We start from the raw sequence: 18429 nt of genomic DNA, 5'->3' as shown, positions 1-18429 counted from the left end.
TAGTGGAGACTGCCTACTGTTTCTATAACATATTTTAAACAGATCTTTAGTGCATTTCAAGTGCTGGAGATGTATTTTTTTTGGAAGATGTACAGTAAGAATCTTTTTCAAAAGCGCTGGCCCTGCTGGTGAATTTTTGGGGGGGTTAGGTTGGGGTTCTTTTTGTTTGTTTATTATTATGACAGTGAATGTCATAATAAAACTATTCTTTATTTTAAACCAGAATGACTTAACCAGTTGGGTATAAAAAGGGAATCTCCCCCCAGGTGGAAATCTTGAGAGGTGCCAAGTTTCACACCAGAACGAGTTTTAAAGAGAGCAATGATCTATCAGTAAACAGGTGGAAATAATGATGCAGCCATTAATATCAGAGTAATTAACTGCTCTGGCAGACTGTGGCCGTGACCCACTTGTGTTGGAGAGGGGATGAGCAAAGAACTCAGTAAAGCAAAGCCTCCAGCACCGTGACTCCTCTTTGAACGTGCCCTGTAGCAGCTTACCCGGAGCTCAGCAGCCCCACCAGTACTTGTCCTGCTCCTTCTTCAGAGGCTCCTCACCCTGGCTGTGGTTCACCATCAGCTAATGCATGCAGAACCTCAGGGCTTTCTCCCATCTTCTGCAATGATTCTGTTAATCTGCAAAAAAAGGTCCCCTTCAGTCCCATCCATGAGGCATTTGTTTCTGACTGCAGGACCAAAGTCCTCTCCTGTAAGCCTGAAACCCCAGTGAGCTCCGAGCAAGAGCTGAGTGTGCTCTCAGCCACCCAGGTGACACGTGGTGGCAAACAGACCCTGCTGAGCACCGTGCCTCTGCTCACTATTTAGAAGTAGGTGGCAGAAATAGCAGCTGGAGTGGTGACACAGGGACTACAGACCACAGCTGACAAATGTGTCCCAGAATTCACCAGCAACTGCATTACCAAGAGCAATATTTTTCCATTTTTTTCATAAAATGCACTTCATATCCACATACTCTGAATAGACCTATGCTGCTGGTAGAATACCTTTCTCTTCATCTTTTGTTGTTGCCAGTTTTTTCTTTTCTGTGAAACTGGAAGAATTTGGAAGAGAGCTTAAACAGTTGCACTTGATCAGGAGCTATTGAAAGATCTCATTTCTTTAATAATACAATATGCAATTCATTATTTTTTCTGACTTTCATTGTAGCGTTTTTAGAAAGTGATGGCTACAGAAGTAGGCGACAGAGGTAAGAAAAGTGACAAAGTGACCGGGTAAAAGCTGTTCCAAAAATTTATTTCGCAAAAAATAATTAAAAAAAAAAAAGGCAGCACATTACCACCAGCAAAACTAAAGAAGAGTTAAAAATGAAATGCACATCTTGCTGAACTTTATGCCATTTTAATGTTATCTTTGGGATTTGTGTCATTCTACCCGCTGTGCCTGCCAATAGTATTCCCAATACAAACTATTCAAAGATCATGGCTCAGGTCCCCAAAAGCAGGCAGTGTAGGAATGTTCCTTTCTAAAGGAAAAAGGCCCACATCTGTTTACCTGTCAGCTCCTCCTCTCCTTCCCCCTTCCACCAGGAGCTTTTGGAAAACATGGGAAAAAAAAATAAGGGTGCGGGGGAGCAAAAAAAACCCAACCAACCCACCACCCCCAACAATTTTGACCAATACAGAGGTTTCAAAGACACTGTGAGTTTTATGGCAAAACAGTGATTGCGTAGAGGAAAAGGAGATTACTAACGCCCTCCCTGAGGAGAAGGCGAATGGAGCCCAACCATTACCCATCCTTTTGGCAGCCTCTAATTAGCCAATCAGCCTGTGCTTATTCCTCATTAGTCAGCAGGCTGATAGCTCTGGACCATGGACCATGTGTCAGCCCTTGCCTGGCCAGCAACCCAGAAAAAAGAGATAGGGAGCAGGCTGGGATTTGAGCTTGTTTGGAGGGGGACCAAACGGACATGGAAGGGAACCAGGACATTTCTGAGAAAAGGGAGAGTTACAGGGGGTGAAGGAGCAGGGACACGGGTTTATAACCCTGCCAGAAATCAGATGACTTTTGTTCTGTTGTAGGCTAGATTTTTAAATGCTTCCTTACAGCATGCAGGACCAGAAATTCACCCTTCTCTTTTTTCTGTTGTTTAAATTAAATGAAGTATTTCCCCAAGTTGATGCCCCTCAGAAGGTAGAACTTCAGGAAAAAAGTCACATGTAAAATGCCTTGTAAATCTGTGATTGTTGTTTACATTGATGTCAAGTCCTACCTCAGAATGAGCTGACTTCTTTCCCTGGTTTGTGTTATAATGTTCTTCCTGAGCCTCTGAGGAACATACACTTTGAGTCACCTTTACTCTCACCTTTGTCAGCACGAAACGTGCCTTCTGGAATAGCATATTGAAATGGATAGAAAAATCCATTTAAAATACTTTTGAGACTGGATTCATCTCTCACTTAGCTGCAATAAGCTGGGAATAATGTTTGTGGAGTAATTTTGCTGGAAAAAGTCAGACATATAATTAAATGCAAGGGAGTTAGGGTGTTTTAAGTGCTTAACTATGGGCCCAGCTGTCTTAACACACCATGTGCTTGCTGTTGGCCACCTGAATTGCAAGATAAATGGATTACTTTGAACCTTTAAAGCAGATATAAGGTCATGTCTATAAAATATGTAGAAAGAAATATTGCAATAACAAAAAGCCTATGAAAACATCATCACAATCACATTATGTAAGCTAAAGCTGCAGCCTACTATAAGGCAAAAGTAACCACTTTTAAAATTAAACTTATTGCCATGAACTAAAATGTGAAAACAGTAACTAGTATAAATGCTTGCTCTGTAGCAAGTGCACTGAAACAGTTTGTTTCCTGCTATATTTTTTTCCTACAAAGGTAGTTGCATATAACCTAAACACTGCTATACTGGCTACTGGAAGTCAACTTTATTTCTTCATTTTGATGGTATGGACATTGAATTCCTTCAACTTACAAAAAATAAAATAAATAAATAAGTTCATCTTGTTTTCACCATTTCGGAGTTCCAGGTATTGGAGAGCATGTTTCATGTAGGAGAGAAGCATGCGCCGTGCTGGGTACGCTGGTGTCTGGGTGAGGGGTGCGCTGCCACTCATTTTCAACCCCTGCTCTCGGTTTGTTTTCCCAGGAAAACCACAATCTTCAGGGATTTGGGATTTTGACTGCCCTCCCCCAAGGTGTACGTAGGTCTGTGTCTGCAGTTCGAGTACCAGCACAAAATGTCTCTCTGTCTGGTGGATGATTTCCTCAACTCAGGAGCTACAGGAGACAGCAGTGAGTCCCACCTGCTGAGGAGCTTCTCATGAACCATGGTATGTAAGCGTGCAATGGATAAAGTGGTGGAAACAGGAAAAACTGGTGGCGAACTGGTGCTGCGGTGGTTTCAGCCCTTCCTGCACATCTTAGCTTGCCCAAGAAGTGCTGCTGAATGCCCTGAATTCAGGGCAGTCATATGGGGTCCCCATCAGCTTCTGGCTTACTCTTGCTCCTTCCAGCCTACAGCTTTTGTGGGATCACGCGTAACCATATGTGTGGAACGGGCCAAAAATGCCCCATCGCTTTTTTCTCTCCTACCTATCCCAATACTTGTTAATTCATGTTGTTCCAGAGCCAGCCAGACATACAAATAGAAATGAACTTTAGAAACAGATAGGAAGATATATTCCCATTATACTCACTAAAAACATTTAAGGAAGGATGCAATTAATAGTAGAAGCTGCCAGTTTTTCTGAGTTCTTTTGTGTCTCAATATTTTATTTAGCAGCCTGCACTATGGCATCTAATTACCGATCTTATAACAAATCTGATAGAAGAGCTCTGTTAAATACCTGTTTAATTCTAAAGGCTCTACCCTTGCTAAAAAATGCTATCTTTTTTTTTAAAGTTGTAGCTTTTATGCTTTTACCCAGGATTTCTGGCATTCATTCTGACATTCATCTTTTTCATCGTCTTTTGAAGTAGCTGCATCAGCCACTGCATTGCGGATGAGAAACCTTGAATTCCTCGAAGGGACGGTTACTGTACTTGGAGGGGTTTCACTTCTGCATTTGCACAGTCAAAGTGCTTGAAATACCAAAATACTTCACCTTGGTTTTACTAGCTGCAAGAACTGTTGTATTTTCTCTAAGGCGCAACTCTTTGAAGGGGATTTATGGCCCGGGAGGTCAGTGATTTGGTATGAGCGGCCTGTCCTCTGCTGGGTTGTTCGGGAACAGCATCAGCTGCAAAACCGGCGCCACTGCTCGGAAGAGTATTTTCTTTTTTTTTTTCTTTTTTTCCTTTTCTCTTTCTCCTTCCTTTCTCCTCCTTCCTTTCTCCTCCTTCCTTTCTCCTCCTTCCTTTCTCCTCCTTCCTTTCTCCTCCTTCCTTTCTCCTCCTTCCTCCTTTCTTCTTTTTTTGTGGTTTTCTCCCTTTCTTCCTCTTTTTTATTTTTTTCTTTCTTCTTTTTTTCTTTTTATTTATAGATGATGGGTTAAAAATTAACAGATATCCTTCACCAAAACAGAAAAATGCTGATTCGCAAAATGCAGTGAATCTGAGTCTGCTTAATCTTGCCCAGTTGCCCTAATGGACTGAATAAATTAACTCTTGATCAGAAGATAGCTATATGTGGGATGGATTTGGCTCTTCATCTCACATTACCCCTCTGGTGCCCTCCCTACGGCCTGTGTGTCTCCTTTGCTTTGGTCCCACTCTGTGGTTTTGCCTCTGCTCAAGAGGTACAGGCTGAAGGGGAACAACCTGTAACACCTGGCACCTGCTTGTCTATAAGGAATTACAGGGGTAAGAATAGATTTTGTTTCCTCTTCTGATTTTTTGGATAGTGCTTAGATCCATGTTTAAGTATTATAAACACAAATATTTCAGAAGTTCAGAAATTGTAAGACACATCTTGTGGAATACTTTAAATACTCTTTGCTGTATGAGTGTAAGAAGTTTTAGTTGCATTAAGTTGTATCGGCATTTTTAGGACTTTTTAAACCTAAAGCAAAAAGGAAGATCATCTTTCAGACCAAGAACAGCAGATTGTTTAAAATACATACCAGGAGAAAGGGAGGTGAAAAGAAATGTAACAACATGATTTTGCCAGTGAAACTTATTTCAAAATTGTTCAGTAATGAAGATACAGTAAAGAGCAGTAATAGCAACTTTTTCCTTTAGAAGGTGCTAGTTTATACCTCATAGTGACAGAGGATTGATAGAGGGGGGTAATGTTTTTTTTTCAGGCTTACAAAGACAATTTAGAAATATATGGATCGCAGTTCTTGCCCAAAGGTGTGCTCATCAGTTCATCTCCTTTTGTTACTCCCAGCAAGCAGAAAGAATAAGATAAAATTAAGGTACAGCTGTTCCTTTCCTTCTTGCTGCATGCTGACCTCCAATAGAACATGCGGCAAAATCTTGTATTTTGACTCATGGGAGAAGGATAGCTGCAGAAATATCCCACTGGTACTCCCCAAAGCGATCAGTGTCAGCCAGTGCTAGAATCCATCACGCATTCCGGACACTTAAGGTGTGGAGCAAGAAGTTAATCCTTTGGACTCCCTCTATCTGAAGTTTGCTAACAGGTTTTAGTCAGCTTAATTTGAGGCAAGAGCCTCTTCGACGGAATGGAAAGTGGTGGTAATGTTCTCAAAGAAATCAAAGAAACACATTCAGATCTGCAATTGCCCAAGAAGGCCTTTGAATCTGGCATATTCATCAGCAACAGAATTGTCTAATTGACAGTTTAGAGCAAGGCTCCCTGATTTAACCTTGATGTTAAAAAATGCTGGTAATGTGAATTCTCAAAAACCTTGGGCAAGGTGGAGTGGAAACAAAACCAAAAACAACCAACCACCAACAAACCATCTAATTTTTTAAATCATAAAATATAACATATTAAAGCTCTCTAAGTCATTTAATAACAAAAATGTGTGAATGTAATTGTGCTCCCTCTCCTTTTTTATGTCTTTCCGTATTTGTTGTTTGCTCCTTGTTGATGTAGTAAGCATTTTTCATATTTCTGAGCTCCATTATGTAGCATCACATGAGAGCATCAACTGAAGGAAAGCTGCCTGTACTGGCTAAAGCATTAGCGCTACTGCCCTTTCCTCTTGGGGAATTGTCTCTGGCTCCTTTAGCAGATGCTTCCAATTCCTCACAATTTAAAGGCTGATGCTTTAAAAATTTACAAGTTTGGTTTTGTTTTGTTTCTTGGGACACACAAGTTTTTCTCTCCTGTCAGCCTGCTAATTGGCAGCATCAGCTGCTAGTTGATGAGAAACAAAGATAAACCACAAAGGAATTGACTGTTTGGGTACCACGATATTTTGAGTACACAAATCTGAGGAACTTCATGCAAGTAGGTCGTGACTGTTTCTGAAGTTTCAACAAGGAAAAAAGTCTCTTGCTGCGTACAGAAGCCAACCTTATGATCTATTAAAAATATAATTGTTTGACCATACCTTTAAGGCTTTCTAGAGCATATTGATTAAAATAGATGAATGATACAATTGGGAATGCAATATAGAAATAAAATCAACTAGATCAAATTACTTTGTTATCCTTTCTACCAATTATCAAAGTAGCTCAACATTAAGAAATTGCACCATTTTGTCATTTTGTCCAAAGCCTCTAGAAGAAAGGAAAACGAATTAGAAACTATCTAATTTGAAGTTGACTGCTTTGCTAATTCTAAAGTTTGATTGATGCAACCTAATGATTTATATCAATAGCTCTGAAAAAGCAGTGTGGTAACTTTTAATATCCCAGTAATAACTTGGTAGAGAGAAATTGCTTCACTAGATCCTAAACTGTGTTAAAAATATTATGTTCGTATTTATGTAGTTTATTTATGTAAGGTTTGTGTGTACATATATATATAGATTTTAATTAAACATTCAACCAAAAGAGCAGGTTCTCTGCTCAAAAGTTTGCTATTTTTTATTACTACACCGGTTGGCTTAATAAAACAGATTGCCTTTCTTTGTATCTCTTCCCTCACGTCAATCAATCAGGCATTAGCTAGGAGGGCCAAAACGTCACTGAATACTTTCCAGAATTGTGCTACACAATGAATGATATTAATTTCTTACGATAAATAAGATCTATCAAAACAATGAGGGATTACTTATTTCACCATGTGTCTGGAATTGGATAAAATGTATATATCTGTCATTCATATGGTAAGGATATTGTACTTAGAAATGCTAATTATTTAGAGACAGGCACATCTTCTTGCACTTCAGCCAGGATTTGGTGTCAGCTGATATTGATATAAATTAATATTCTAATCTATTAATCATAAATACAGCTAATTATCTTGAACATTACTTTATAGGAATAAATTTAGTTTCAGCTGGTGTTGAAGTCTGGTTTTGAGACATGGCTAAAGAACTGAATTGGTTTTGTGTTACCTACACAGGTTCATTTGTCTCCCACAGCAAAGCTGAAATATCCATTGCAGTTTGCATCCAGATACTTTGTTCACAAATTTCTGTAGCAGCAGCAGCAGCCACTAAAAACTAGTGTGGGTTTGGGGGTTTGGTTTGGGGTTTTTTTGGAAAACCTCTTTTGGCATTCTACAAATGATCAGAGAAAGAGCAGGTGTTTTAACAGAGAACAACAATAAAATACAAATCTCGTTAACAAGTAGTAATTGATAAGAAAGCTAATGGGGCTCAGTACAATTCTTGTGTCAGTGGAGTCACATGCCTCCAGAGCAGGTTTTGCATCTGTGTGACAGAATCAGTTGAGACCCAAGAATTCACGTTATTTTCATTCTAATTCAAATAAGCCTGGCAAGCTTTCTCTGCTTTTATAAATGGATAATGCAAATATCTTTTAAATATCTCATTGTTGACTCTCAGGGTTATATTTTTGGATCTAATTCAGCCATTCAGCTTCCTAAGCATTAATGTTCAGTTAACTTGTATTTCTGTGCTTTGTAATAGCTTGTTCCTTAATATTTATGGGCATCTTTTTCATCGCATTCACGTGGCTGTACACAGAGGTGTAAAGAGAAACAAGGCTACAGGGAGTGCAAACTGCTTCTTGAATGTCTGTTCCACCTCTTGTCTTTCCATTTCTCCTCTGGTATTTACTGATTTATTTTGTTTTCCAGTGAAACTGTCACTAAGCTGCATGTTCTGTGAAATATGTTCATTTCTGTTTTCTGCCATTTAATTAATAAACCCTCAATTTCAATTGAAGCTGTGAAATCAGAGATAACATGCATGTGTCTAACACATAACCAGGTCCTTCAAGTCTGCTGAAAAAGCCTTTTCTCTCCCAAAATCATGTGCATTAGGAAATTGCATAATCCTCAAGAAATGTCAGTAAACCTGCGAAATAATCTGCCACCTCACAGCTCTCCACCTGGATCTCTGCTAAGGACTGGCTTCAGCGTCAAAGCACGAGATCAAAAATCCTAAAAAACTTTAAGGTGCATGTTACAGTAAATGTATGTATTCTAAATCCATTATAAAGGTGGCATCTCCTGTGGGCTGATTATGTAAAGAGATTTCTCCTTTTTTTTTTTAATCACTGTGGAATTTCCTTCTTTCCTTTCCATTATATGGTCTATTGTACTTTTTCTATGAGAAACTGAAAACAGCAATTTATTATCTACCTCCTCTGTTCCACGCATAAGTTTAGACAACTTATGTTCTGTTCTTTTCTGTAGTAAATAGCTCCACTTTTTCAATATTATTATTTTCAGTCCTGTATAATTTTTTGTTTCCCTTCTCTAGGGTTGCTCCATGAGGAGTTTGGTTTAAGATGGAGTAATCAACGATATTCTGCAAATGTCTACAATATTTCAGGCAAGGTAACGTATTGATTAGCTGTAGATAAACTATAGTTGTCTTACATTTACCCATTCTGCACATCAGTATTTGGGAGTTAAAGAAAAATCTGCAATGTATTATTAAGTTTTTAAAAATAATGTAATAGTTTTAAACACTGCACTTAAGTTTACAGGAGTGAAAATTACCATACTAAGTACTTTATCAGTGACATCCCTCAAATGTAATTTAACAGTGAATAAGAACTCAACATTTCTCAAAGTTGAGATTGTATCACATGGACTTTGATTTTCTACCATTCCTTACAAGGTACAAATCAGAGTAAGCTAACATTATTTTTACTACTATCCAGTACTGTTTATACTTAATACTGCCTGTGATATTACTGCTGCATGGCTAAGACTTCAGGAACTAATTTGAATGAATTTACATTCCATCTGCAGTATGCATAAGTGTAGGAGCAGCAGAAGAATATTTAAAGAAAAAGAGAAAAAAGTCTTAGAGCTTAAGTAAACAGACTTTGTTCACTTGACTGACACTCAGTGATGACTTTGAGAAGTGGCTGAGAATCTTCCAAAATATCTTCTCGTGACCACTGTAGCACTGAGTCTTTGGGGTCTTGATTTTGGGGGAGAGGCTGGAGTACAGATACTGTGTGATGTACATCAGCACGCCCATGTAAACGTTTCCAACACCATGAGATTCATAGGGGTAAAAAAATTAATCAAAGTCGTTCTTATATTTTTCTCCTAAGGAGAACAAAGAAACTGTATCAATATTCAGAGAGATGCACACATTTTTCTACAAAAATCTTTATTCATGCCTACAATACTGACAGAGTCAAATGCAGAGAGTTTATAGCATGAAGTACCTTTCTTCTTTCAGAGGATGAAATAATGATACTAAATTTGAAGCATAATGAAGATTCAAAAAAGCCACAGTGCTGGTTGAAGGGATGTGTGCAGTTCCATTCTTGAACAAGCACATACCCAGAGCCGTAAGTAAATACTAATAAACCCTGGCAAAATATCACTAAAGACGAAATATTCCCAAGGTAGTGTTATCCAAATCCTTTGAAACTGATTTAAAAGATCAAATGGAATTCCAAAGGCGGTGTAGATCAAGCCCTAAGAGAAGTCGATTCTTGACTTTAGATTCCTGTGGCCTTTGCCCTTTTGTATCAGGCAGGAGCTTCTTCCAAAAATAATTTCCTGAATGCAAATGACCTGTTATAGCACTTATCACTTGGGGTATAATGTTCAAAGCCGAAGTGAACTTTACATTAGTTGAAGAACACACGTGAAACTTGCGACTTCTAATAATAGTGAAGCAAGTCTTCCATATGTTGTTATAAATTTCAGTCCAAGATGATTAACGTGGCTCACAGGCTACTCTTGTAAGATGATAGAAGTGATATATTTGCTGGCTCTCCTGAGAGGGCTAACGTTTCAAAATTATTTCCAAACGAGCATCTTCCAAGTGAGAGATGTTTCTCATTTTTTTCCTCACCTTAATAAAAAGGTAATGAACACTCTTAACTGTGTCATTAAATGAATATCAAACAAATATCATGGCAGTGTGATAACTGTGTGTGTGCTATCCATGAAATAATGTTACGTTCACTAATACAAGTAATTAATTTATTGTTGCTATCAGTATGTTTGAAATAAAGTGCTTGAACGGTAGGTATGCAGGGAATCTTGGAAGCAAATTCAACAGATCCATCTTCATTCAAAGTGATTTCTACTAGTAGTAGTTATCTATCTAGTGTATTTTTAATCAGTTCTGTCAAAAGACTTTAGGGGAAAAAAAGTCTTACAAACCCTTTTGTTAATTAAAATAATGCCAATAGTAAATTGAGTGGCAAGTTGTTTACAGCCATAAACAAGTTGCAGTCGGCTGGAACCAATCTTTCAGTATATTAAAATGTGACTGGCAAAGCTCAGAGTCAGTTTGGGAAATGAGGAAAGGGTTATTTGGTTTCAAAATCTTAAAACTTGGGTCTTGGCTCTGCTGAAATAAATGATAATTCTGTCAGTCGCTTATGCAAATATGAATTCATCTCTTCTTTGTATGAAGTCTTTCTATAAGGAGTGACTATAAAAAACCAAAGGGGCAGTTTTCTGAGACTGTTCTTCAGGTGGTGTGCGTGACCTTGGGCAAATCAATTTAGTATTTCTCATCCAGTACCAATAGCAGTAAGAGGATGAATTGTTAAATAGAGACCTTATTCAATCGATAGCAGCAGCTCCCTGCCTGCCCGCTTGCTGGGCAGGCCTGCACCCCACAAAGTGATGCTGGGTTCAGGCATCTCTCTGCACAGCCCTTTACTGCATGCACGTTTTCCAAACTTTGCCACCTTTCCCCCTCATTTCCCCACTGTTAAAAAGTCAATATAATTTTCCACTGGGAGGATGTATGATGTTCCAAGACACTGCCCTGGTGAGACCTCTGTAAGCACACAGGCAGCTGGGTAAGGAGATGGCAAGTGGTACAGGTTGCAGACATTAAGCAGTTATTTAATTACTGATAGTGTGTAATGCTGTTCATAGATGAGATAGATAAAAATACTCAATATTCTTGTTTGGCTGAAACTATTTATCCTAATTCATCCTCTCTGATTCAGAAGAACTGAAGCTTGAAATGCATGTCTGTCTGTGGGTACTATTGACGCTCGCTGAAAAGAATTTGGCAGACCACGTGTGTCTGTGAACTCTTGGCTGAGCCATTGAACCGCTCCTTTAGTTCTCTAAATGCAAGCTTGTTTTGCAGCTAAGTGACACAAATTTTGCTGTGGAAATTCTATCCAGTTGTTGGCCTTGCATCACAGAGTCTGTATTTGACTAAATTGTTCCAGCAAGTAAGATGTCATGCCCCACACAAGTAGGATCTCGAACTTTGAACTGTGCAAGATGAACAAAGTTTAATTCAGACATCAAAAAGTAGAGTTGGGGGCAAGGGGAAGAAAGGACAACAAGGAGAGTGAAAAGTTATTCCAGTCAGTAGGAGTGCAGTTCCTACATCAAGCTGTAGGGTCGCTGGCAGACCACCTAGGATAAGATGGCCTTGCTGCATTTTTTTTGTGATCCATTTGTCTGTCAGAGATTATATTGCCTTTCCTTTACTGACTACTTTATCAAATCAGATAACCATATAACATTGTGCTGCAACTAAGTGCAAGACAGCTCTTGGGTTTATGAGCTATTGGATCATCATAGATCATTTGTGTACAAAACTATATACATATATATAGAGATATGTACAAAACTATATATAGATCTGTGTATGCTTCCATGTTGAAATTTGGGACTGCATCCCATACTGATATGATACAGGATGTCTGATGCTTCTTGACAGATATGCTCTACAAGAGCCAAAGGCTGATCCAGATGGGTTTAGTTCTCATATACTACTTCATGGTCTTTTTCTCGTGTACATTTCTGCTTGGAGAGCAAAGGCAGTATCAATTAATACCAACCAAGGTGTGCTCTTTCGTAAGCCAAAGCTTTCTGGAAAATTAAGGGAGATTGGAACTGCTACCATCAAACTTCAGTGGCAAATTCTGTAGCTTTGGGGTCCTGTATAAACTTGATTTTTGCATGTTTTTCTTTCAGTCTAAACCCTATTTGCAAACCAATGCTTAGGCATCACCTCTTAGTGTATTTTGGCAGCATACTTCTGGACGTTAATTTTTGCTCTAGTGTCTGGCTTTCCCCTAGCACAGCAGCCCCTGCCGGTCCTGACCCCATACCCACCACCTGTCCAAGGTGAACACCAAGACCTCAATTAACTCTGACCTCTAAATCCCAGGTCTTAATACTGGATTTATCCTGTCCCAACGCTTATTCCACAAATTCAAATCATGCTCTAGTGGCATACCAGCTCAATTTTTGATTTTTTTTTTTTAGCAGTAGCTGATTATAAGCTTCAAGGGGTTGTTTATAATCATGCATATTATCACATCAAATATATTGTGTCTTTTCAGTCATAAAACTCTTCCACATCTGATCAAAATCAGCTTTTCTTCAAAGCCTTGCTGTAATGAAATAAATGCATAGGAAGATTATGCAGTCTAACTCAATCTTCCAACTAAAATATTCTTTCTACTGCTGTATTTAAGGTAGGAATTGATATTGTAAAATTAATGAGAAATTGGGAAAACTGAGACTTGAAAACAGAGTGCTAGGCAATATCCTAAAAAAGGGCTCCCAAAATGTGCACTCACACTGTGTGAGATCTCTCAGTATAAAGTAACTGTTACACAGACCATCCACAACTAGCATTTATTTCAGCTGAACTGTCCTGCAATGCTCACAGTGTCCTCAAGACAGTCCCCTGTCTCCCCCAAGGCATTGTGTGTGTTTGTTTGTTTGTTTTCTCCTGTAATCAAACTGCAAAATTAGGGGTATCAGGGTCTACGTATACCATGACTGAAACCCATTTTCTTATTTTCTTCTTTGCCATTGTGCTGTTATAGATAATATTTACATTTATGATCTCCAAACAGAATTTCATTGCATGTTGCCATTTGATATATGTACTGTCATAAATTCCACCGTGTACAAGAATTCTGATTTTAGGATTATGCAGCTGAAAACCTCTTGAGTGGAAAGGATACCTGGTATTGGGTAGTCGCTCAGATAAGATGAGATAATTAGATCATTTGGGTATTGGGTAATATCTATAGATATAAAAATATTTATTATGTGGGGTAATCATGATGACAGTTCTTCGTCAGTAAATTAGACTTTTGAAAATGAATTTCAAATTTATCTTCTCATATCATTGACAGTTGAAGTAATTTTGTGACTTTATAAAGGATGTATTTGACATTCATGCTGCTAAAGATGATGTTGGTGCATCAGGGAAAGTACGTAGAGTTTGATCTCAGCCAGCAAGGCAGTTTAGGGAAATGAAAGAGTTCAGCAGCAATAGCTCTGATTCAGTCACCCATAAATCTCCCCGAGGGATGCGCATCCCCATCCTTTAGTCCTTTGTCTTTGCCCTAGTGTAGACTCTGAGAGAATCTCTACTCCAGCTTCTTTTAAGGCCTCTTCTGGCTCATTTTCCTATTTGAAAATCCATTTGCTCTGTGCTCAAAAGGAGGCAGTTTTTCCGCCCACCTCATGAGTGTGCTGACCAGTTCAGACTGCACCGCAGGGCGAGCCTTTGGTGCTTTCCCCATGGGCTGCATGTGCTGGGCAGGCAGCTGAACAATGAATTAAATAAAATATAACCCTTAAAGTGAGGGGGGATGCGTTCTGCCGTCAAGGAAAATGCAGAGAAGTGGGCCAGACTCTTAAAGTAGCAAGAGACATGACAGCTGAGTCCACCCTTTCACAGGTTTGTCTATATGGCTTAATTTTTCAAGGTTGAGAAGTTTATCTTCCAGGCAAAGGTGGTTTGGGGAGTTACTACAAGTACTAGGAGAACCTCTCCATTTCATACCCATTAAGCGTCTTTAGCCTTGTCCATAAAAACACATGAAAAGCGTATTTTGGGGAATGAATTAGTTCTTAACGACAGCCTGATTTGCTCTGAACAAAGCTGGGATGAAGTAACTCTTTACAACTACCTGAAAGGAGGTTGTACCATGGAGGGTGTTGGTCTCTTGTCCCAAGTAACAAGAAATAGGACAAGAGGAAATGGCCTCAAGTTGCGCCAGGGAAGATTTAGATTAGGTATGAGGAAAAATTTCTTCACGGAAAGGGTTGTCAGGCATTGGAACAGGCTGCCCAGGGCAGTGGTGGAGTCACCATCCCTGGAGGGGTTTAACAGACACAGAGATGAGGTTCTTAGGGACGTGGTTTAGTGCCAGTATTGGGTTTATGGTTGAACTCGATGATCCTGTCGCTGTCGGGCAGAAGTAGGGGGCCAAACAGCTGAGGAGGGTTGGAAGCAAGTTCCAGTTAGGCGTCGCGGGCAAGCCCCCTCCCTACCTGCTTTGCTTCCCCAGGTGCCCCTCCGTAATAGGTTTGAGGCCCTGGATATTGAAGAAGATGTAGGTGGGGATGTGGTGCGAGGGCCGCCTACGAGGTCACATAGGAAGAGGCGATTGACTCCACGCCTCAAGACTGCCTCCGATAAAAAAGAAAGAAGGGTAATTGTGGTAGGCAATTCCCTTCTGAGAGGGACAGAGGGCCCGATATGCAGAGCTGACCCTCAGCATCGGGAAGTTTGTAGCCTACCTGGAGCTCGGATCAGGGACATCACCAGGGCGCTCCCCAACCTGGTGCGCCCAACGGACTATTACCCCCTACTGATCTTCCAGACAGATGGGGAGGAAGCGGCATCCCGTAGTCTGAGGGGAATGAAGAAAGACTTCAAGGCCTTGGGACGAATGGTGAAAGAGTCTGGGGCTCAAGTTATCTTCTCTTCCCTCTTTCCATTTTTAGGTGACGATGTGGGATGGAATAGAAAAATTAAGTCCGTAAATGATTGGCTTCGGGACTGGTGCTACAGGCAGGGCTTTGGGTTCTTTGATAATGGCTGGTTTTATAAGACACCAGTCCGGTCAGTGATATGTGGGAAAGGTTTATCCCACAGGGGTGAAAGGATGCTGGGACAGGAATTAGCAGGGCTCATTTGCAGGGCTTTAAACTAGATATGAAGGGGGATGGGATTGTAGCTGGGCTTGCATCAGTGGGGCAGCATGCTGGAATCGATAAAGACCGGGAGGCCCCTCAGGCCCCTAGGGTGAAATCGGTGTACTCGGCTCGCTCCCTGAAGTGCCTGTGCACCAATGCGCGCAGCATGGGGAATAAGCAGGAGGAGTTAGAAACCTGCGTTCGGTCAGGAGATTATGATCTGGTGGCATTAACAGAGACATGGTGGGACAGCTCACATGACTGGAATGTGGTCATGGATGGCTATGTCCTTTTCAGGAAAGACAGGCCAGCCAAGCGTGGTGGTGGAGTTGCTCTTTACGTGAGAGAGCAACTACAATGTATAGAGTACTGTCCAGGTGCGGTTGAGGAGCGAGTTGAGAGTCTGTGGGTGAGAATTAAGGGGCAGGCTGGCAGGGGTGACACTGTTGTGGGAGTCTATTACAGGCCACCAGATCAGAGTGAGGATGTTGATGAGGCCTTCTACGGGCAGCTGAGCGTGGCCTCACAGTCACAGGCTCTGGTTGTTATGGGGGATTTTAACTTCCCTGATGTTTGCTGGAAGGACTACTCAGCCAGCCAGCCTCAGTCTAGGAGGTTCCTCCAGTGCATTGACGGTAACTTTCTGATGCAAATGGTGGAGGAGCCGACTAGGAGAGGTGCGCTGCTGGATCTCGTCCTCGCTAACAAGGAGGGTCTGGTTGAAGCAGTAAAGGTGGGGGGCTGCCTTGGTTGCAGTGACCATGAGATGGTGGAGTTCAGAATCTCCTGTGGTGGGAGCAGAATACCGAGCAGAATTGCAAGCCTGGACTTCAGCAGGGCCAACTTTGGCCTTTTCAAACAATTGCTGGAGGAAATCCCGTGGGCAAGGCTGCTTGAAGGTAAAGAGGCCCAAGATAGTTGGTTAACATTCAGGGACTGCTTCTACCAAGCTCAAGATCAGTGCATCCCGACGCGCAGGAAGTCAAGGAGGGAAGCCGGGAGACCTGTGTGGTTAAACAGGGAACTGCTGGGCAAACTCAAGTGGAAGAGGAGGGTTTACAAATCATGGAAGGAGGGGCTGGCCACTTGGGAAGAATATAAGGCTGTTGTCAGAGGATGTAGGGAGGCAACTAGGAAAGCTAAGGCCTCCTTAGAGTTAAACCTGGCGAGAGGGGTCAAGGACAACAGAAAGAGCTTCTTCAAATACATGGCAGATAAAACTAACACCAGAGGCAATGTAGGCCCACTGATGAATGGGGTAGGTGCCCTGGTGACAGAAGATACAGAGAAGGCAGAATTACTGAATGCCTTCTTTGTCTCTGTCTACTCTGCTGGAGGCTGTCCTGAGGAGCCCCGTACCCCTGAGGCCCCAGAGGAAGGCAGGGCAATGGAGGAGTTTGCCTCAGTTGATGAGGACTGGGTTAGGGACCAGTTGAGCAATCTGGACATCCATAAATCCATGGGTCCAGATGGGATGCACCCGCGGGTGCTGAGGGAGCTGGCTGAAGTCATTGCTGGACCGCTCTCCATCATCTTTGCCAAGTCTTGGGAAACGGGAGAGGTGCCTGAGGACTGGAGGAAAGCAAATGTCACTCCAGTCTTCAAAAAGGGCAAGAAGGAGGACCCGGGCAACTACAGACCGGTCAGCCTCACCTCCATCCCTGGGAAAGTGATGGAACACCTTATCCTTGGTGCCATCTTAAGACATATCAAGGATAAGAGGGTCATCAGGGACAGTCAACATGGCTTCACCAAGGGGAAGTCGTGTTTGACCAACCTCATAGCCTTTTATGAAGATGTAACAAGGTGGATTGACGATGGCAGAGCAGTGGATGTGGTCTACCTTGACTTCAGCAAAGCATTTGACACCGTCTCCCACAGCATCCTCACGGCAAAACTGAGGAAGTGTGGACTGGATGATCGGGTAGTAAGGTGGACTGCAAACTGGCTGAAGGAGAGAAGCCAGAGAGTCGTGGTCAATGGGGCAGAGTCTGGTTGGAGGCCTGTATCTAGTGGAGTGCCTCAAGGGTCAGTTCTGGGACCAATACTATTCAATATATTCATCAGTGACTTGGATGAGGGAATTGAGTGTACTATCAGCAAGTTTGCTGATGACACCAAGCTGGGAGGAGTGGCTGACATGCCGGAAGGCTGTGCTGCCATCCAGCGAGATCTGGACAGGCTAGAGAGTTGGGCGGGGAAAAATTTAATGAAATATAACAAGGGAAAATGTAGAGTCTTGCATCTGGGCAGGAACAACCCCAGGTTCCAGTATAGGTTGGGGAACAACCTATTAGAGAGCAGTGTAGGGGAAAGGGACCTGGGGGTCCTGGTGGACAGCAGGACGACCATGAGCCAGCACTGTGCCCTTGTGGCCAAGAAGGCCAATGGCATCCTGGGGTGTATTAGAAGGGGGGTGGTTAGTAGGTCGAGAGAGGTTCTTCTTCCCCTCTACTCTGCCCTGGTGAGACCGCATCTGGAATATTGTGTCCAGTTCTGGGCCCCTCAGTTCAAGAAGGACAGGGAACTGCTGGAGAGACTCCAGCGCAGGGCCACAAAGATGCTGAAGGGAGTGGAGCATCTCCCTTATGAGGAAAGGCTGAGGGAGCTGGGGCTCTTTAGCTTGGAGAAGAGGAGACTGAGGGGTGACCTCATCAATGTTTATAAATATATAAAGGGTGGGTGTCACGAGGATGGAGCCAGGCTCTTCTCGGTGACAACCAACAGTAAGACAAGGGGTAATGGGTTCCAGCTGGAACACAAGAGGTTCCACTTAAATTTGAGAAGAAACTTCTTCTCAGTGAGGGTGATGGAACACTGGAACAGGCTGCCCAGGGAGGTTGTGGATTCTCCTTCTCTGGAGACATTCAAAACCCGCCTGGACGCCTTCCTGTGTAACCTCACCTAGGTGTTCCTGCCCTGGCAGGGGGATTGGACTAGATGATCTTTCGAGGTCCCTTCCAATCCCTAACATTCTGTGATTCTGTGATTCTGTGATCCTGAGGGTCTCTTCCAGTCAAAGTCAAGCACTGCTGAGCAAAAGCCAAAATATTGGTGA

General features: G+C 41.8%; 1 protein-coding gene across 4 annotated transcripts in view; it reads left to right on the top strand.

Annotated features, from left to right (window-relative positions):
* The window catches only part of C6H2orf88 (chromosome 6 C2orf88 homolog), a 41346-nt gene that overhangs the window by 2401 nt on the left and 20516 nt on the right, over positions 1 to 18429 (top strand). For all 4 annotated transcript variants that reach the window (XM_065638280.1, XM_065638282.1, XM_065638278.1 and 1 more), the window contains exons 2-3: positions 3126 to 3309; positions 8731 to 8807. The gene's annotated coding sequence lies outside the window, so the exon portion shown is untranslated. The remainder of the gene's footprint in view (positions 1 to 3125; positions 3310 to 8730; positions 8808 to 18429) is intronic.

This window comes from Caloenas nicobarica, chromosome 6 (assembly GCF_036013445.1).
Source record: "Caloenas nicobarica isolate bCalNic1 chromosome 6, bCalNic1.hap1, whole genome shotgun sequence".
Lineage (NCBI taxonomy): Eukaryota > Metazoa > Chordata > Aves > Columbiformes > Columbidae > Caloenas > Caloenas nicobarica.
Note: the sequence above shows the minus strand (reverse complement) of the source record. Positions and strands in the feature narration are given on the sequence as shown.